The following is a 22793-nucleotide window of genomic DNA, read 5'->3' as shown; positions in this document are numbered from 1 at the left end:
CTGATCATGCTGAAAAATCTGCAAGCAATCTGTTTAAAATTAATATAGAACCCGTAAAAAGTAACTAAGTCGAATATTTCTAATGTGTTTGTTGGGCTATATCCATAAGAAGAACTGTATGTATTTTTATATTAAAGTTAGTTGTATTTCAATTTAGGGAACATCGTCATATAACTTACTCATCCCGAAGGCATTCAGATACCCTTTTCTTTCGCGTTCTGTCCTTACAGCGCATACTTTATTTCTATTTGCCCGTACCGCGAGGTAAGCGGGGCAGCCAGGGCGGGGGGCTAGGGACACGCGCGTTGGCGTCGCCCCAGCCAGTTGAAGCTGCGACGGACCCGTGTTCGCTTGTCGCTCAAACAAATGCCCATTAAAATTGTGCCCTACCATAGTGTCTGTGACGTGATAAAGTGCAGCGTTCCGCACATGCGTTTCAAACACACCGTCACCGAACGGTGATCGACTTGTGCGTGACTTGTGACCGCCTGTGGTTTGCGTGCGACTAAGTGAGTTCGTGCTGTACAACTCTTGTGCTGCAATCTCGGTAATTGCCTCCGGTAAGTCGTGCTGTTTTGTTAAATAAAATTACCATAGCTTTCGCGGCGTGTCTGTATTTACGCGAAAATATTAATATGTAAAATTAAATAATAAACTTTCTCTTAAATACTCACTATTTCTACATACATAAAGGTATCTCTGGCTTATACATATTAAGAGAAATATTACAAAACATGTTAGAAAATTTATATAATACATAATTAGGTGTAAAATTAATTAGTGGCTATTAAATGTGTGAATAAATATAAGATATTTGACAGTCACGGATTTATGTAAGTTGTCATTCTAGAAAAATAAGTTAAAAAGCTCTTATCCCGTTAAATTTTTGAAATATAATTAAAAAAGACGTCTAGCGTATGTCGGTCACGCTGCGTTTAATTTAGATCATAACCATTAGCATTTAAAATATTCAAGAACGTAAAAAAATACGCAACTTAAAATGTAAACTGAAATAATTTAGTAATTAATTTATTATTAATTAGTGAGGTCAAGTTTAGTTTAATTAATTTCCTATAACTAATATAAGTGTATATTAATTAAATTTCTTTTTTAAATAAATTCTAATATATATAATATTCTATTTAATACTTTTGTTATATAGAATGAGAAAAGAAAAGATCATAGTCAGAATTATTAAAGAAGAACCAATGATAAATCATTTAACAATTATTTTAGTAATATATTCAGTAATGATTCCGACTGATCTCTAGGTATTCCCTTCAGCATCGAGATATAGTTAACACTACGTGTGCCGCATAATGGACTGTCTTAGATATATCCAATTCTTTATTTCACCTTTTATGGGAAACATATCGATGTTGAAAAATACTAGAGTAGCTGGCCTAGTTCAACATATACATGATATAACTATCACAGCGAACTATACATTGATTTACCTATTATATAAATGAGATACGTTAATTGGTATTTAAAAAATCTAAATACAAAACAAACTTAGCATCTTACTAAACAATATTGCTTTATCATTGTGTTCCAGTCAAAATAGCATAGTCAGAGAATAGCAGTTTTGTGAAACACATTCTTGTTTCTTGAACTAACTTGTGTGATAGTTTTGCGCAATTTTATAAATTAAATGTAATTATTTGTAACAAACTATTTCACAAACTAAAAAAAAATGTTTTAGGTACCTATTACTGCGGTATGCGGTAAATTGGACACTCAACACAGATGTAACAATATATTATATGATTCACTAACATAAATCAATAATTTCATATATTTCTGACAACTTCTGACTTAGTCTGTTTTCTATCCAGCCAATGGGTGTTTGTTAAGCGATTTTTATGAATTAGAATATCTGTTAAACCGCGGCAATTGCGTGCCTTGTGTAATATCGTTATGAACTGAAATTTTAAAATGTTTATATATATATTATATAAAAATAATAGTACACAATATATTCTACATTTAAGTACATGTTGTAGCTGAACTTTGGGTACCTTAATAGTTCTCATTTTAACAGAACAGTAATGCTCTATAATGTATTATATTGTTCTTGTTTGAAAGCTCCGTACGTAATTAGGTTCCTTGGCTAATGAGACTTACTATACATGAACGTCTTAAGGTCACAACAATAAAGTGACGTCGTGTTTTAGTACAGAGCATATTTTAATGAGGGTGTCGAATCGATGACGTCACTTTACGGGATAAAACATTTTTCGGAATATTTAATACACTTTCAATGTTGATGTTTTATCAGCAAGTTTTTTGTCATCGGTTTTTTAAGTGGTTTGGAAATATGCTTTGTAGCAATAATGTAATATAAAACAGGTGCTCTGAGAATTTATTCTAGACTCATGCTTAGTATCTATTAAATAAAGATTTATGAGTCATAGAGATTTTTGTATCAGATCAAAACAGTAATGAGGAGATTCGTAGACGAACAAGTAAGTTTAGGTGGCATGGGCAGGCAACATATTACACAGGACAGGTGGTCACTGGGACAGTAGTATTGTAGAGTGGAGACCACAGAGCAGTAAGAGCAGTGTAAAACTTCCACGCATAAGGTGGAAAGATGATCATGTTGAGGTTGCTTGAAGAGACTGGATGTGAGCCGCTTCTAACCAGTTCTATTGGAAATCTATGGGCGAAGCCCATATGCAGTAGAGGACGTTCTATACATGAAAAATGATGATGATTATTATGATTTATTTCAAATTATAATTTTCGTATTGGTTAAAGTATAAGTTTTCTTTTAGTAACAATATGACTACTTGCTGCGTTTCTATGGTGAATGAACATCCAACCGGAAAAAGCTTACGCTAGTTTTTAAATAAATATGGAATACCATAGTACTGAATCCTAAGGAAGGGAAAAGAAACTTTAGGTACTTAGGTTATCCAATTACAGAGATATAAACTTGTGAATGTAAATGGAAGAACTTTATTGAAGCTTACAAATGTAAGTTTAAATTTCAAATCGCCAAAACGCTATCTAAAAATATTTTTAGCAGAGTAATATCGTAAGCTCTAAGAGGGTTGAGCTCTTTAAACTTATCCCCATAAGGCTGCTTAGTAGAAAATTTCAAATTTCCATCTGAACTTTAAAGATGATTTTATTTCAACGCTCTTCGCAGTTTCCTTTTAAATATTTAATTAAAAGTGCCAAACTCAATATCCACAGTGAACTTCCAGCTTAATAAAGATTAAAAAAGAAACAAAATGTTTTATATCAGAACATGATAAAGTTCGGTAAATAACTAATCGTTCTTTTATAATAAAGGTATATTTACTAAAAGAAGAAACATCTATAAAACCCACGAACAGCACAAAAAGCCTGCAACTTCTTAATCCAACTAGTCAAAATACAGGCGCATTATTAAAAATCTTTTTAATACTTTTATGTTTGTATAAGAATAAATATACTCTTAAACAATACGGCTTTATGTTTTTGCATCTCTTTTTTCGTTACGTTCGTGTAGATTGCCAAATCTATTGAATAGATTTATGAAGAAAAACATCAACAGATTCTTTCAATAAAACATTACGGTAGAATATTTTACTGTTGAAAGTATTAGTCGATTTTAATGTCGCAGTCTCTGAAGCAAATCTGACGGTATTAATTTGTTAGTGGTTAAGGAATTGAAGATAAATAAAGTATTAATAAAAGAATTAAAGATGAATTATTATTATTTCAATATGAACATATAAGATAAAACAACATATTTTTCTATAGAAGAGAGAGACTTTTTTTTAAAAAAAAACTACAAAATCTTATTTTTTTTTAATCAATTCAACCGTTGTGGGTAGCGTAAAACCATTCACAGTGTTGATATTTGGTAGATGTTGATGATGGTAATGAGTAATGGAGCCTTTGTAAGAGTAAGTCAGTCCGGTCAAGCTGATTTAATTATCTAAATAAAACTTTAAATGATAACTCCAGAGACAAGTGTGATTTTGATTACGTTTAAGTAATTTTGGTCAGGTATAATTTCTACCAAGTTATCAACAAAGAACTGATAGTATCTAGACAATATGAGAGGATTTAGTGAACTCAGTTAATTTAGTGTTCCTCCTTTATAACTTCTGCAATCAGAGTTCAATTCCTTAATGTTCTTCGAACTTTGTCGAAAACATTTTTATGACGGCGACTGGCTGAATGGAATTTTACGGTTCCGCAATAACATATTACGCAAAGCGAAGATGCAATTCAAAGCAAGTAATATCAAAGATTAAGGCCTTCCGCCGCATAAAACTGACGAACAGGACTACTGTAAGAATAAAAAAAAATCTATGTAATGAATATGGATATTAAAAATTCAAATTTGAAAAGTTTATTTATCATAAGTAATAATTTAAAACTTCTTGCAGAAGCTTAATTCTGCATTATATTTTAGTTTCATGTTTTACGCATGTTATACACTAACTTCTGTTTTTTTTTTATTTCGTTTATATATCATATAATAAAGATTTCATATTACACGAGTTAAAAAAGTTAAACGTTTTAAACCAGAAATATTTATAATTAAAAGATAGTTATTTCAAGATTCTTTACTTAAATAGTCTATGCTCAGGGCATGTCTTTTGATACTATTAATCATCTTATTCTGATACTTTTATAATCAGAATTAAATGAGTGACGTATAAAACATATCATATAATTCAATTACTATATACATCTCAGTCATATATACCTGTCGGCGAGACCGCATTGTAAAATCGAGTCAAAAATATGTAAAATTGTTGAAATTTGATCATTCACGATTACTAGTACGTGAGTAGAAATGACGTCACACCGACTACACGTAACGATGAGTGTGGTCGGTTGAACCACCACAGCGTTGGCATCTCTAAAGGCGCTGTTACGTTGAATATGAACTTTTAGAATTTGAAATTGTATTGTTTAATATCATCATTAAAGTTTTACCTGTAAGGTTTAAATTAATGGACATAGGCCTACTTCTACTCCATATATTTCTGTCCATCTTGTGTGTGACTGTTTTACGCTACGCTTGCCGATCCGTAGTTTTCACTTTAGGCCCCAGTGGACGTTCGTTATTCGCGCTATGTAGCCTACACACTCCCACTTCTACTTCACAATCCGTTGGGCTACATCGGTTACTTTTGTTTGTCTACGAGATTCGTAGATCTACGACAGTCATTTGGGATTCGATTCCGTAGAGAAATTCGTGAATAACCCTCTCCAATGAGGCCCTGATTGAGAGACTACGTTTCAATGTCGTAATTCTTAACTGGTAACACATATTGAAAGTATAACTTTGTCTTTAGGCACTGATATGGGACCATTGTTTTGTATTTATTTATGACCGAAATTACGCTAGTGTGGTCGGCATAGCTGACATCTTTTAATAAAAATTATCTAGGCTGTCTTTCTGAAATGCTCTTTGCACATAGCCTATATTGAGTTAACAATGTCGATATATACTGAAATAAAAATTTTCGAAATTCCAATATGACGAGAAAAACAATAGCGTTGCAAAAATTTTGAAACAGTTTGTTAGTGAAAGGCTATGATGTTACGACAAGTATTTTTCAGATAAACGGTGAAATTTCTTTGTTTTGAGTTTTAATCAAGGCTAGCATAATTTATGCCGGAATCTGTCGGACGGGGATGCAGAGAGCTATTGATTTTGTTCAGAAATAGCAACGAGTTCTTTTGCTGTTCGTCGATCGGATGTTCTGAAAATTTTCGCTTTGTGTAAATGTTTGAAACAGACAATAGTTTGGTTGCTTTTTAGTTTTATTATATATTTGAATTGATAATCAGATGTTTAATTTTTTGTGGATATCTGTATATATAGAAAACTAAAATTTCGATTCAACGTTTGATAGCATTAGATGCTTTGGGATCGATACTCACTTTTAAGCCATAATTTACAGAAGTATTTCAAACATTTCCATTTGTCATTAAATTTATACAGGCAATTCAATAGCTAAAATCACGTGATATGACCGATGACTTAAATGCTTTTTTCCGTTTTATTTGAAAAAAAGTTACAATATATTTAAAATATCAATAATGTAATATTTATTACAGAATATACAAAAGCGGTGCATAAAATTAGTAACTTTTTGTGGAAAACTGTCTTACAGTACACTCCGTTGTAATACCCCTGAATATCGCGTAATAAATGTAAGAAGCTTACTAAAAAAACTTTTACAAACATTCTGTAAGTGTAAAAGATTATTAATTGATAATAAAGCTTAGTAAATAAGGCCTTTGATTCCTACTGCATTGTAATTCTAAATTGTTATCATCTGCTATGATTGTTGTAAAACTGACCCCAAAATATTCATTTGGCTTTGCTGTGAAGTCTTCTCGGATAAAAGCGCATACGGAACCATTGTAGCTTTAAGTTGAAAGATACTATTAAAGGAGAGTTCAATCTGTGTCATCAAATTAAATTCTTCTGACACTCCTCTCATAACATACGTATGGTCATTTTAAACGTTATGTGAAAGTCTAATTTAGATAATTATATGAAAGAATGGATAAATAATAAAAATATTGGTGTAGTTATAATAAGAGTTATGAAGCAATAATAAAATCAATAACATTTTTGGATGTTATAATTATGTTTAAAGATAGAAAAATGGTATATAAAAAACTGAAGAAAATTCTCATATTTTTAATTATATTTGGACTATATCTATTCTAAAATCAGTCATCGTAAATGCGCCGAATCATACGAGCAATAGCTTAATACAATATGATATTGCATAATAAAGCCGTATGCCACCAGTGTTTGCATCTTAAAACCCAGACTACATTGGGCTATATGCCAATTACGGGTAAGTAGCGGCAGAATGGGTAGTTAGCTAGGCCGGTTTAGTATTATGTAGCTTGCATATTATATACCCTACCTCGTTACTACACTCGCTTGGTGACCGATGCTTGTTTTTACCTTAAAAATTGTTTTACATTATATGCTTGTATATATACAACAGAATAATTATTCGTATTTAGGTTTCGAGCTTTACAAATTTAAAATTCAAACGTTTTCGGAATTTTTATCAATATTTCTTTAAATCGTTTACAAATTACTATAATAAATTCTAATTTTCGAGAATTTTGCGAGTGACATATAATACACATAAGTCATATAACATTATGTGCTAGATTCGGTAGTGATAATGTTCGATAAATTTGTTTAAAATTCTTTATGGATATTATACAGTTTAGTCTAAACTAAGATATGATCTTTCATTTCTTATGTATTCTGAAATGAAAAAAATATGTTTGTATATATGTTTGAGCGGTGCATATATTACCCTGTACTACCCTGTGCGTATTCATTCTTTCTTAGTGGCGAGGAAAATTAAACCAGATTCTGATCAACCAAAAAAATATTTACTGAAATCAGGCGTTATTTTGCGGAAGTCCATCCTAAGTAAGAAGAGGACAAATATTTAGCCACTTCCGCACATGCAGCCGTAGTCGAGCACACAACACAGAGTGACGCTTTGTGTTTGGCACTAATCGGTGTAACATAACTCTTGAAGATGCCCCGTGGATGGGTGAAACAAGTGATGAGTGATTTAGCGGTAGTAGTTGTGTAATTCGAATCGTTTGCCGCATACGCATTTATCAGCGGGCTGGCGGGCGGTGCACTACGTTGCACGACTACGACTGCATGTGCGGAAGTGGCTAAATATTTGTCCTTTTCTTACTACCAAAAAAAAATTATAATTTTAAACTCTTTTTAATTATGTCCGTAACGGCCTTTAACAGTGTTCTCACGTGAACTTTTCATATATATACGTATATACATTATAATATTATTTCTTTTAATTGTTACTCCTTTATTTTAGGTCAAAACAGACAGTTTGAAGTACATATTATTATTGTAGTAAGTACATTTTTATTGAAAGTACTAAGTTAATGAAGTGCTACCATATCATGTGTGAAGTTCGCAAGCATATACGCGTCGATGCGTAGAATTTCAAAGTACAAAATCTTGTGTAGCGTGTTGTGTAACTCGCTCGACGTAGCACGTAGCGCTAGATGATCACCTTGTTCATTTTATAACTTTGCCTCCAAGTTTTTATATAACTTATGTATTTATGCACTTGGAGAATTTTATGCTCTAAGCATATTTGGTGTGTGTATCACAGTAATTGTCTTTTTAAAACTAATAAATCTCTCAATTTTACTGTTGCGGAAAAGAAAGAGTTATCCCAGATTTCTACCTTATAAAACTTCACGGTCTTCTTTGTCGTATTTTGTTTATGCTACGACGTTTTCGCATACTATCGTAGTTTAAAAGGCGCTGATCGAGTGACTCGACGATTTAGGATTAAACTGGAGCTTCCAGCGTGTTAGAGTGTAAAGTTTTTTATTAACTTTCGTCTTTAACCATTTTGTTGTAAAAATTATAGGTTTTAAGAAAAATTTTAATTGTAATTAATTAATATATTACACTTATGCATATCTACGCAATTCATATTGCCAATGATGACTTCGTTGATTCGAATTTAAATTTTCTGATTATGAACCTTTAAGATGTCTATATTATTAATCGGGTCAGATTGAGAGCAATTCTTGTAGTTCTATGATTGATTAGAAATCAGAGTATATAAAAGTACTTAAAATAATTGATATGAAGGATTGACTTCTGCCTTTAAACTGGGTGTGGTAATAAGATTTCATAATAAATAATGAGTCCTTGAAAAGCAGCCTTGAAATTGAAGAATTCATCTCAAATGTAATTCGCTACGAGAACTATGTCCAGCTGTGGGCATCCATCGGTTAAATTAACGACTTACGTACAAAATAACTGTTATATTTTATTGACACTGCTCTGAAATGCCATATTAAAACACTTCACCGAGATATTTAATATTCACATATCTATTGTTTAAGGTTTTGATGTATTCAAAGTTGCTTTCAATTTACGGTTGAATAGCCCGATAGAATAGATTTCGGCTCACTACTCGACTTGTATTAAGAGAGTGAGTTAATTATATCTGACTCATATTTAATATTAACGCATTGAAATGAAGTTTACATAATAACTTTAAGTATAGTTAAAACATTATGTTCTTGTAATTAAGTCGCGTCGGTGTATAAAAAGTAATATTTTGTTTTCCTGAACGAAGATAACTGACATCCTGTCATAAATGTAGGTTACGCTGTTATAATTTTCCTCTAAAAGTTGCAAGACCTATATAGTAGGGGAGCATATGACCCAGTCTCTGCTTTTAAACTTTATTATAACAGCCGCATGCAGCTTGTTTATATTTCACTTCAGCAAGGTTAACTGAAATGTAAGAAAAGCACGCAAATTTGAATATATAAACGTATTTTGACATCGAAATCTATATATCGAATATATATATATATATATATATATATATATATATATATATATATATATGTAGACAATCTGTATGTCAAATAAATTTTCTTAAAAGTGTTTGTTTGAAGATGGAAAGACGTTAAACATATGATGCTTCCCACCGGCCCTGCTGGAAATCCACTTGAGTATATTATATTAGTAGTATACATATATTCGTTCATATTAACAATCCTTTCTATAAAAGTAAATACTTACATAAATAGTGTCGAAGATGTTATTATATAGTAAAAGACAAATGCTATCGTTAACTGTATAAAATTATTTTTTTTGAATGTGTAACGATGGTGTTTTGTCTAGTTGTCATTTATTTATTTCATTTTAGGTTTTCTCAGTAATGTTTGAAGCATTTATTGCTACTTTTATTCTCCATTAATACAAATTATGACTACAATCTATTGCGAATTATAGCCTGACTTGACCTAATTTCAAACAATTTACGCCACAAAGTCATTTATCACTATCGGATTAACAATAGAAATTGTTCTACAAAGAGACTGTGGTAGGGAATTCACGTGGCAAATAAAACGCTGATGTATGGCGACGGCGTTCCATTGTAGTACTGGTAGCGAAGATTTATTGGCAAAAACCGCAGTGCCGTACGAAAAATTGTATAAAAAAAGCGAAAAACAAAACAAATGCGAAATTGGCTGGTGGTCGAGGACAAACGGCCTCCCGGTTCAAACGCGCAAACGGTAATAATAAAGGGGGAAATTGGAAAATTGAACGGATTGGGAGCATCGGAACAAGACATGCCTCGTAGCGTCTTATGGAAGCAAGATTTATTTTCTTCACGTTCTTTATGTCACATGAAATATAGTCATATATTACATAACATGTCATTTAACGTTTTTTACATTTGTTTTTCAACTTATTGTAACTGATTAATTGTAAATACATTAAAATAAATTATATAACATGATTTAAATATAAATGATGCATATTTGAAGCCTTCACCATAAGACATACGTGGTAGTAGATGTATAATATCTTAAAATATACACATATATAGAATTTTTGATATAGAAGTATACAATGTATTTAAAATTACATAATTTTACTTTCTTTTAAGGTTTTTGTTTAAAGAACTATTTCAATTTATAACATGATTAATCAGAGAAATACAAGTGTGTATTGCAATTGTACACAGCTGCCCACAAAAATGTTACTTATTCAATGGAGCCAATATAACTGTTTATTATTATTATTATAATATTTCTATGCAAATAGGTAATATTATCATATATGTAAGACAGTGCTTTTTGTCTGACTTTCATAATATAGATATAACATGAACACAGTAAATGTTATTGTTGTCATACAGAATGTGCTAGAATGGTATTTACATGATACTTTAATATATGTATTTACTGATAATTTAAAACACTTTTAATCGCAACCTCCTTTAAAGGGGTTGAATGCAGATTCGCCAACATAAACCTTTTAAGGCAACTTAAAACGTAGTCTAAATATGCTATATCTACTTACTGTATTACAAAGTTTCGTTTAATCTTTTATTATGAATATAGGGTACGATTCCAGTAGTCTATTAGATTTGCCGTGTCGGTGTTCACGAAATAAAGTTCGCTTGGTTTGCGACATGACCCTCGGGTGCTATTACTTTCACACAATGCTTGACTTCCAGCACACATCAAATAAAAGCCTATTTATTACTTCCTACCTCGGCTCCCGTTTCGGTACTTAACACGAACTTTTAAGTCTCCATTAGTATCACTTTATTTAATTGTTAATTAATAAGGCTTTGAGCGTTGTAACAACTTTACTTTAAATATAATATAACATATTGATTGAGTGCACTGAATATTACTTTTGCTTAATAATAAGGATTTATGAATAAACAAAAATTCTCGATGGATTTTAGATATTTACCAATTTTTCTTAACTCAATTTCACGTTATTCAGGTGATAAGACGAAGGAATGGTAATAACTAGTAAACGTGAGAATACGAGGCCGTTCCTATAGTGAGTCAAATTAATTATTTCTTACTATTTTACATTTTATATGCTTCAACAAAAACAGCGTTAGTTGATTTACAAAATAACTATTATTATTAACTCTACATATCTTTCGAAGATATAATGCCGAGTTAAATGTCTAAAATCTGAGCATTTGTGGCCCAGCGGTATAGGAGTGGATCTTTTGAAAGTCGCGGGCTCGATTCTCTAGGTAGTCTTACGTATAATTCACACTGTATGCATTAAATTTATATAATAGCCACTGCTCACATAAAAGTTTTCAGAGGATAGGCTGCAGTGTGTTATGCGTACCATAATAACAAACTGCAATCGCCAGCCCGCCTGTCATGCGTGGCGACTATAGTCATATCACTTCCATAGATATACTTGGGGGAGGCCTATACTTGCGGTAGGCGTCTATAGGCTGAAACGACATGACGACGAACTATCTAAAAAAGAAAAGTATGTATTATTTATCATTAATGTAATATACACGCATGTGTAAAGCACTTCGATAAATTACAATGTAAATAACTACCAAAATGTAATTGTCAATAAATTGTATTTGATGTACAGAAATAAAAATATATAATTTTCTAAGTATCTTCGTATAAATTGGAAAGCCGAAAGATAAATAATTTCAGTAGAATTTTTTTTATTTTACTTATGGAGGAATGAACACTGTGGTGGAGTTTAACACATTAAGAGGGCAATGTTAGAGACAACACCTAGCGAGCTGGAGCACAAAAATTAAAACGTGTAGTAAAAATTGATATAAGATAGTCTTTAATTCCATATTCCATCACAGCACTAAATATTTAATACAAATGCACAAAAAGCAACACATATGTCACATGACGTCGTTTCCCATTTTATATATCATAATATTTTTTGGCGTGAGACGCGGTTTAGACAACCGCCTACAAATCATACGCCGCGCGTCCTTAGACTTTGCGCATGCGTAGACCGATGGATTGACAGATACGCGAAGGCATTTTGACAACTGTGATTAAATCACTACAACTTAAAAACACCTTTACGCAGTACTTTGACCAATGTGTGTAAAATGATAACTAAGTATATAATACTAATATAAAACGGTTCATTGCTATATGAATTTTACATAGATAATAAAAAGATACATATATAAAAATTTACTAAAAAACTTATTTTGTAACATTCAAGTCTTATATACGCAGTAAGTCAAACGGAGTCATGAAACTGCAAAGAGATAATTTTCAGAGTTGAGTAAAAATAAGTTAAAATGTTAAAATACAAATTTAAAGAAGATAACTTTCAAGTTGCAACTTTAATTCTGTAGTTATTCTGTAGTACGGCTTTATGAAGCTCTTTATGTATCGAATAAACTCAATCCCTGCACTCTGACGACGAGAAGTGCACACTAAACTTAAAGCCACCACAAATTCCCTTAATTGATTCAGAAACGACTCTGAAGTTACTGTTACTTCTAATCTCATATACTCAGAGAAGAGCTTACTGCAACTTACTACATTCTGTATTAATACATGGTTGTCACACAGGATTTCCTAGCTATTAACCAATGTGTCTTAGCTTTATATATTTAATTCGATTAACTCACAAAAATGGAATTGAAAAGGATGGTTTTGTCGATGACCCTTAAATCAATGTCAAGCCAAAGTCCGATAAAAAACCTGTCTCATATTTTTAACATTTTGCATCGACTTTGAAAAAAGAAAATGGATTTTGTTCACTTATATAGATTTATACTTTTTTTTTTATTTTGCCATCTTTGTGTTCCAGTGTGTCCAAAGACTGTGTTTTTTTTTAACATTTTTTGTCAAACCATGAATTAGAAAAATGATTATGGCATGCTACTCATCGTGTTAATTTTTTTTCTTAAAATTCATGAGTTAGTTCTGTACCGCTGTGTTACAGCGTGTCGTTGATTTATAGGACATCCTCTGTATCAGATAGCGTGGTGGATATTTTCGTACATGATATTTACAGTCGGAGTGCATGCTTTTTGTAGTTCTCCGAAATACAAGGTTAAATCCGTGTACAAAAGTTCGTCATTTTTAAAAATAGAAAAAAGGTAACTGCAAAAATTGCAATTTTTATGTGCGCCTGCTCTAGTTGAAAAAATCATAAATTTCTGCTACTATTTTGCTTTTGTGGATTGAAAAGTAGTTATGTATTTTAAATAATGTTTAGTTCAACTTACCGGATTTACAAAATAAACAGAAAATTTATTTACTTAGTGGTAAATATTTTTAATTTACACTTCTCATTTTCTTATTACATGATCATTTTATTATTACGTAATATATAATAAGAAAATACATATCCTGGACTGCTTCTAGATTTAAACTTATGGACTAATTGACTCAGAATTTATTAACCAACTATAGACATTTTTAAAGGACTTTTTCTTTGTTGTACACTAAACATTTTGCCTATAAGATTCAAAAAGTATAAAAATATTTTGTGCACAATTCTAGGGCAATAGACGGCAGACGACCACAAGCCGAACCAGGTAGACCAATGACATAATGAAAGTTTCGGGAGTCGCTGGATGTAGGCAGCGTAAGGTTGGTCATCGGAGCGATTTTTGAAGGAGCCCCATGTAATGCAGTAAGTCAGGTCAATACATACGTTTCCAATACAAACTACAAATCGACGCGGTAAATTTATCTCGTAGTTTAAATTTAAGAAATATTGAAGCACAGGGTCTATTAAAAGGCATATTACTCCATCTCAGAATGTGTTCACGATAAATTAGAAATAAATCGTCCTATTTTGAGAAAAAAAAAGCTGTTTATACAGTCATCAAAAAAACAGAAACCATACTGAGTTTTGTATTATTTTTTCTCAGCTAAGCTAATGATTATGGATGATTGAAATGGTTTTCTATAATAAACAAATATCAACTTTGATTTTGTAGTTGGCTTCTGTCGACTATTATGATGATGATATTGATGATTACACGTAAAGTCATTCGTAGCTGTTGCGATTGTAGTTTTGTGCGCATCGGCTGTAACAAACTATACACACTAACTAAAATTACTGTAATAAAACAAAATTGCACCTTCGAAACAGTTCTATAAAAAGTACATCAACGAAAACATTACGTACCGAGGAACGCCACAGAAGTTTGATAAAATCTTGATGAATAAATTACATCGCGGAAGTAGGAAAGCGCAATGTTACTGCGGAGTGGTTTTGTCACGAAATAAGGCAGTTGCATTTGAAAATTTACACGTAAATTTGTATAGTTCGTATTAAACTTAATACGCCCACTTAACGGTATAAGAAAGCGTATTGAACTAATATTTACTTAGTTCGTTTATTTTAACTATTACACCTGGTCTAATACAGGTGATTGGTAATAGGTTTAAAAGCTCCAAATATATGAATGTATATCTGATTTGCTCTTAATGAATATACCGTACAACCTATACAAAAATCAATGATTTCATTTTAAAATTTATTATTGTTCACCATCTGTCCCTGCACCCTTTGTAGTGCCAGAAGTTATCAGCCTGTCGTATTCCAGTAGAAAAAAATAATTAATTGAACATATTGGTTATTGAAAATAACAGTAGAAGCTATTAGACTGTTTGCTAAAAAATGAGTTATTTTTTGAAAGCTTTTACAGCTATAACCAATTAGCCTGTATACATTTGGCTTTATATAGAAAATAACTTGTATCATTCAAGCTCTTCTGTTTAAGATGAGACACTATCTTGTTTTATCCCATTTATTCGATCGCTTGCTCATGAGATTGGACCATAACGTTTGTTTACCACTGATTAATGGCAGTAATAGGTGTTTTAATACAGATCAGCGATTCTACTAACGGAATTAACCAGTAATAAGCTTGTAATCCGCAGAACTACCGACAATATTACTAGAATGCAAAGAATAAAAGTATTTTTTTTTATTTTACTAAAATACTTACTTAATACTTATTAACTAATACTTACTTAATACTTAATAACTATAATACTTACTTAATACTTATTAACTAAAATACTTACTTACTAAACTTTTTAGCTAGGTATTCATAGGTGATATGGGTGTTTAGTAATACAAAATTCTGTGCTTCTGTGCTAATGATAAATCTCCTGTGAGTGCGTAATGTCAATAATAAAGGCTTTCCTTGAGTGGGCAGTTGTAGCTCAGTGGTAGAGGACTGAATCTTGCAGTTATTTATCACGGGTTCGATACCCGGGATTCAATCTTATGTAATTCACACTTTGTGAAAGAAAGTTTCTAGAGAATTAGCAGTAAAGCCTTCTGCATACATCTCTGTGATCGCCAACACACCTGCCCAGCGTAGCCATCATGATATTTCCCCTCAAGATTTCTTTGGGGAAGGTATAGACTTGTATATTTTTAACCCTTAATTAGGCGCATTAAGAAAATCACTCAATTAGGCGCATGGGGTCTTAAATGATCCCAAAAAAACATTAGGAAAGGAGTATCAAAAAGGAATAAAATTTAATGGATTTCTATAGTAATTAATAAAGTTCTTTAATATACTTAACTTTAAGAAACAAATACTTACTATGACATCAAAAATATTTAAAAAAAACTAAAAGAGTAAACCTCTCTTTAAACTAATTTTTTTGACATAGCCGAGATCAACTTAAGAAATAAAGTTTATTCAGTCTCATCAGCGGAATCTTCTGTTCTGCATCCGACGCAGTAAATGCTTGAGTGTTGCTGACAAATAAATTTACGACACTTGAAACGTTTTGTTGGCACTTTTTTGTTGTCCTTTCTAGGACATGATGAACAGCGCCCGCGCTTAGCTATCGATTGATAAACCGCCTTGTTCACATTATAAAATTCATGGAGCCGTTTTTTTGTTGTCGCTGGTACAGCACGTAGTTGTATGCGACGTTTTTGGTGATCTTCCACAAGTGCCGCAGCTATTTTCTTCAAGAAAATCCGTCTTGAATATGTCAAACTCTTCTCAATATTCGCTTCATGTATGACAAATGCCAGATATGTTTATACTCCAGGTAAATGTAAAATAATATTTTGTGCTCGGGTGTTACTGCGTTCGATGGTGGTACTTTACACCATTTCACTTTCGGGCCATTTTTCTGAGTATGTCGAGATAAAGAATAATTATCTTCCGTCTTCCGATGTCTTGAATATGTTCAGACTCCTCAATTTCGCTTTCTGAATTATGAGCACTATCAATAACAGTATCGTTTAAAGTTTCGTCTTCCGAATCCGAACCAGCGACATCTTGCTCTTCATTCAAGCACTTCATCCAGCCATTGCAATACTTGTTTGTCGTTAGGATTTCAATTCAAAAAAAAAGAAAAAGCATAGAAGAAACTCAAAAATACATAAAGAAATCATACCGTATCAAAATACACACATACAAAGATAAATAGTAAACAATATACTAATATAAACACAAAAAAATCACAAAAGTAAAAACTTACCCTCGCCAAAAAATGTAACGTAACTGGGCGCATGGGGTCAGCTCTCTAAAGGACAGCGATGCATGCATATGCGTTAATGTTCTGGATGTGACTAATTCGCGTACCCCGGGGGGAATGAGGAAGCTAGAAAGAGCGTTAGTACGCTCTGAAGACTGTAAGCCATAATTTTTTGAATTTCAAGTGGCCCTGACCCCATGCGCCTAATTAAGGGTTAAGGGTTAAATCTGTGCAAGGCTGCACAACTGTGTCAGTTATTGTCATTATTTTATCCTAAGAAAATCTTCGGCTGGACACGAGTCTCGTAGATTTCCATCGGTTCCAAGCTGCCTGAAAACAGTGTCTTCCATCTTATGGTTAGTGCTTTTATTGAACTATTACATGACATATGAGTCCTAATTAACTGTTATTCTATGGATTCTCTGTGCCAGGTACATCGCATTGTTTGGACGTAGTGTACAATGCTCAGGGCTGATGACCTGCATAGCAAGTTTAAGTAAACCTAGCAATACATTGACGTTCGTTTACCGACCGTCCTCTCCCTGTTTTACCAAATATTCTTTTGGTTAAGAGTAAACTAATTTAGTTTTCTTTTTTTTTTCAAATAAGTATTAAAACCTAAAAAGTTAGTATATTTTAAAAGTTGAGAGACTCAACGTTTGATGTGCCGTACTTTAAATTGCGTCTTCACTTTGAAAAATATGTTATTGCGGAACTGTGAAATCCTATGCGGGCCAGTCGCCGTCATAAAAATGTTTTCGACGTAAATTGTTACAGCTTTGACAAATTGTGTCCTAAATCTTTTGATTATGATCGTCGAGCGCTCAGAGATAAATATTTTTTTCCATAAATTGCGAATACAGTTAAATTTAAAAAAATGTACATTGTTTCTATAAGTCGAATAAAATTAGTACTCCTTTCATCGGACACGCATATGCTGTATTAGTAAAATCTGCAATGACCTCTTTAAAAATGAGAATTTTTTCAGTTGTTTCAAACTACGTATCACTAGGCTTTAAAATATCAGCTGTTGATACATAATAACATACACTCTTTTATTTGCGTATGCTAGTACGGATTGTCGTCATCATTGCTGAGGGTTGTGATCCTCTAGATACCGTGTCTTGTGAGTTGAAGACCGTAGACGTCCACTTCAAGGTATATGCCTTCCTCAAAGAGGGGGGATATACCATAATTGCCATACTTGACAAGCAAGTTGGCGATTCCAGTGTGGTATAATAGTAAGCAGAGGATGCTGTTGCCTATTTTCTAGAAAATTAATTGAGAGCAGTAGCAATCCTTTATAATTAAATCAAAAAGTATGAACTATGTAACATTGTATCCCGAGTATCGAACCCGCGATCTGCTATAACAAGTCTCAATAAATTACTGCCGTTCTACGACTGTCCCTAGAACAGACGTTGTAGTTTTATTTAATCAATTAAAATCCAAGTGTTTTAATGGTATTAATTTTTAAATTTATTTTGTAGAATTGATTATAACCCAGCCGTAGATAGTTATGTTAAAAATTATAATAAAAAGATGTATGTAAATAGATGCATACTAAAAAAAAAATTAATGTTTATTGTTAAACGTAATTTGTTAATAAATAAATATATTAATTGTGATACACTATTTATTATATTTGGAATAGTGTAGCGCAGTATCAAGATTGGTATTAAGTATCGAGCAGACTAAGTGATGGAACTACGACCTCTCAAGCATTTGCTCTCGACTTTTGAAATTCCAGTAAATGTACATTAATAAGTTATTCACTTTAAGCTTAAATGTCCAGTCAGAATAATAAACCGCGGGTTAATTTATGCAAATGATTGTTGACCAGACAAGTTCTAAAGTCCAGTGTTATGTACATTGCGTTATTGACTAGAATAACATTTCTACAATCAAAGCGATACCGAACCGGAGAAATACTTATAGTAGCATAAACGTATCATTAGCATACACTACGCTACGTGAAGGTATTAAAATGGTTTCCCTGGATGCTTAATCCATTGTTCAATATGAGAATAATTCCATTTGGATATCAAAACAAAGCTGTATTATATTGTATAAACAAAAATTATAATTTCGTTCTGTTCTGTAAATTTACTAAAATTACTATTTGTGAAATGATCTATCTACATGTTTGAGATTTTTGAGAGATTTTCTTAGATTAAGGTCGTTTGGAACTTTGTAGCTCTAATTCAAAAGATGCCAGTATACGAACTCAATTTGATTCTAGTTACTTTCAAGTTAGGATTGTCCAGCATTCCTCTTATCACGTAAGCGAGGGTCCTCTGCAGCCGACCCTAAGTAGATAATGATAGGAATACATAAATAAAATAATGAAAAATGGAAAGTAATAGATTGAGATACAGAAGCGGGAGAAAGACCAGGGCGCTTACGGCTCGTAAATCATTCATGTAGACCCAATCCAGAATAGTGGAAGTAATATATATTTCAAATTTATTGACTAAAAGTGTTTCTGAAGCCGTGGTGGCCCAGCGGTAGAGGACAGAGACTTGCTATCGTAGGTCTCTGGTTCAATTCCTGATAGATATTCTTATATAATTCACACTATGTATTCATAAATAGTGTAAATAAATTTATTATTCATATGTAATATAAGATTACTAATTTTCACAAACAAGTTTCCAGAAGATGGACAGCAGCTTTCTCTTGTAATGCCACATTGCCATCAATAACCTGCCTGCCAAGCGCAGCGATTTTGGCATACTCCTATAGGTAATTTTGGGGGAGGCGTGTGCCTTGGAATAGGTTGAAACGGCTATGTTTTCTTCTGAGATTAGTAATCAGTTGGAGTGTTAAAAAAATCATAAAATATGCGTGTCTGTCGAAAATTGAACTATTCACCCATGTAAGGGTCACAGTTCTTAATTTATACGCTATCACTGGTCCCTAAATAAATAACAAAAATATAATGGCAATATATTGAATTATATTTTTGCATTACGTTTCGTTTGTATATTTTTGTGTCCTCGTATCCTCTAGAGTAATAAATGATATTACCTACGCTTCGGTGTGCCAGATATAAAATGTAAAACATCGCAATGATATTTATTAAAAGTTAACCCAATAGTGTTCTGGGAATATAACAATTCAGTCTTTTCTGGTGGATTAATAAAACCACACTTTTTCGTCGAAGCGTTTTTTTTTTCGGTTCAAATATTGATCTACTAAGTAACACGGGTTTTAGAAAATTGTTATAATGAATTCTCTTTCTTTTTAGTAATTGGTAAATGTTCATTCTATTTCAAATTTTAAAAAATATCTTTTATTCAAGTAGGCATTTACACGCTCTTTTGAATTGTCGATTATTTTAACATTATAGGTCGTAATCTACCGCCGGCTCGGAATACTGATCTGATGAAAAGAGCCGAGAGAAAATCAACATTTGCTCTTTCAAATGAAATTCAACATTTTTTATGCACATTATAATATCAATCGAAGAAATGAAAAAGTAAATAAACAAATTATTTAAATAGACGACTTTAATAAAGTTTAAACTTAAATAAGTAAATTTTATTTTAACTCGATCATTATTTAAAATTATCAATGTTATTAATATGATGGATAAGGCATCGGAGTAACCGATTATCATTCTGTCTTATATCTTTTTTTATTCTCAGCAAATGGACGCTCACTGCAAGGAATATGCCTCCCCCAAAGGTCACCACGATGCCAGATCGATTTATAACCCTATGTCCTCGGTCTATCTGGTGTGTATACTTATATATCGTCATATATACACAGTTACTGCTACTAGTGACTTTGTTATAATAAAACGTATATGAATTCTCTTATCATTAACAAAAACGCGATACTGACATATTTCGGAGTTCCGGAATATTTCGGAATATATATCAGAGAGAAAGAGAAAGAGTTGTTGTAGGAATCGACGAAGCGTTCGGTTCTCTTAAGATGTTGTCACGTTGTTGGTCGTAATATAAGAATACTCTTCGAAACTGTTGCATTGAAAGTTAGTAGTGAACATGAAGTTCACACTTTTTAAAAACACTAAGGCTATTTCTCCGTCATATTTCTTCTTCCGAACTTCTCAATCCCTTCCGTCCCGTTACAAATATATTTGGATATAAGTTGCGTTACTACTTGTGGTTGCAACTAAGGTTATAATTTGTCAAACAAATAAATGAGTATGTATTAACCTTATCAGCGCAAAATGTTACAAGTTAATCGAGCAGATTGCTTCGATTCCACGCCACGGAAAGCGTCGTCAGGTTTATTATTTAAGGGGAGACAATATCTGAGGTGACACGCAAAGCCTTTATGGTTCATTGCACCTGCCGAGCGAAAATGTTAATCAATCTTTCGCGATCTCGCGACTCACTTATTTAAATCCATGTCGATGAAGTTGGATAAATTCCTTAGTCGGAAAGATTCTCTATTTGCCAGTTATTTTTATAATTTGTGATAATCATTATTTTGATAATCATCATTTTGATAATCATATTTTATATATGTTAATAGAAATTGATTATTTATTTTATATATGTTAATAGATTTTTAAATCTATTTACATATATTAGTAAATTCAATCTATTAATAATTGCAAATAGGTAGTAAAAGATTTTAATACAGAGCGTTTGTCAAGAAAAAAAAAATTTACACCTGTATCCAATCACTTGTATAAAGTGATTACTCTGCAATGTTAGTTGATTATTTATTTTAGAATATGAGGCCAATATCAAAGGGGGGATAAAAATAATTAATTTTAATATGTGGCAATTTGAATGTTGTAAACGCTTCTTCGTACTTTATTATCATTATCATATTTATTAATTCAGTAGCTATATATTTCTTGGTTAGGTTAGGTAAGGTATTATACATTTGGGATGGGCTATGTAAAATAGCACGGCGCGAGGGAGGACCGCGTGGCGATCTCTGACCGGGAGATACCCCGGTCCCCCGTATAGTGCAGGGGCGATCAACAGGGGGATTTTAGTGGGTAGGAATCCCACATACCCCTGTCCTCCCTCCAGAGACGAGACATCTTGAACGTCCGGAAAATCCCCCCCCCCCTGAAACCAAAAAAAGGTATTATACATTCCGTAACATAAACGGGGCCTTCGGAGTCGTGGATATTTATGGTGGGGGCACTAAACTCCTTCTACCTTCAGCGACTCTGAGGCGGACAATTGATCGATATGGTCTCGAATCATCGTGATAGTACCACGAGGATTTCAGAAATAGTGTCGATTACGCATACCCCGGAACAGACAATCTAAAATAGTCAAGCGCGAGGGAAGATTACGTGGTGATCCCTGACCGGGAGAAACCGCAGTTCCTCACACCGCGAAGATCATCAGGGGTTTTAATGGGTAGGAATCCCTCGTAACCCTGTCCTCCCTCCAGAGGTCTAATGCTTAAAAAATGTTTATTAATTTCTCCCCTGTTTATTAAGATATCTGTATAAATATTCTTAAAGGTGGATAAAGCATAACATGCGGTACCGGATAAAAGATTAATAACTTCGAAAATAGTAAGAATTTACCAACAACGGAGAAGTTTAGGCTCATGAATTTCAATAAGGGAATAAAGCGAGTGAGGTGAAAAATGCCGATAATGAAAAATAAAGAGCTTTCAGGTTGAAGACTGACCGAAAATGCATTTTAATTATTTCTAAACTTGAAAATATTTGACCTAAATATTGCACATCACATCAATCACGTGAATTTAAAAAAGAATTATCTTTTTCGGTTCTCCGAGGCTTAATTGAAAAACGTGTGCGCTGTAAATCAAAACTGTAAATTGTAATTAATAAACTTGTGCAAGCAGAGACGGGGGAAATACAGCTACTCACGTATTCAATTTAAGGCCAACCTCGAATCTGCGGACTTTGCTTCGATATAAACAATTATTAATAATAACAGACATATATTTATTTTGTGCGACTTTTAATGTGTTTTTTTTATGAATATAGAATAGGCTATTTATTC

At 32.5% G+C, this 22793-nt stretch overlaps 1 protein-coding gene across 1 annotated transcript in view; it reads left to right on the top strand.

The window, feature by feature from the left end:
• Positions 1-416: 416 nt before the first annotated feature.
• Positions 417-22793, top strand: part of LOC137928746 (neurotrimin-like) — a 70704-nt gene continuing 48327 nt past the window's right edge. The window contains exon 1 of the mRNA XM_068771700.1: positions 417-560. The gene's annotated coding sequence lies outside the window, so the exon portion shown is untranslated. The remainder of the gene's footprint in view (positions 561-22793) is intronic.

The sequence above is a fragment of the Battus philenor genome, unplaced genomic scaffold, assembly GCF_028537555.1.
Source record: "Battus philenor isolate CCGP_79_NKW_IND1 unplaced genomic scaffold, ilBatPhil1.0.hap1 SCAF_4, whole genome shotgun sequence".
In the NCBI taxonomy this organism is placed as follows: Eukaryota; Metazoa; Arthropoda; class Insecta; order Lepidoptera; family Papilionidae; genus Battus; species Battus philenor.
The sequence above is the reverse complement of the archived record's forward strand: the minus strand, read 5'-3'. Positions and strand labels throughout refer to the sequence as shown.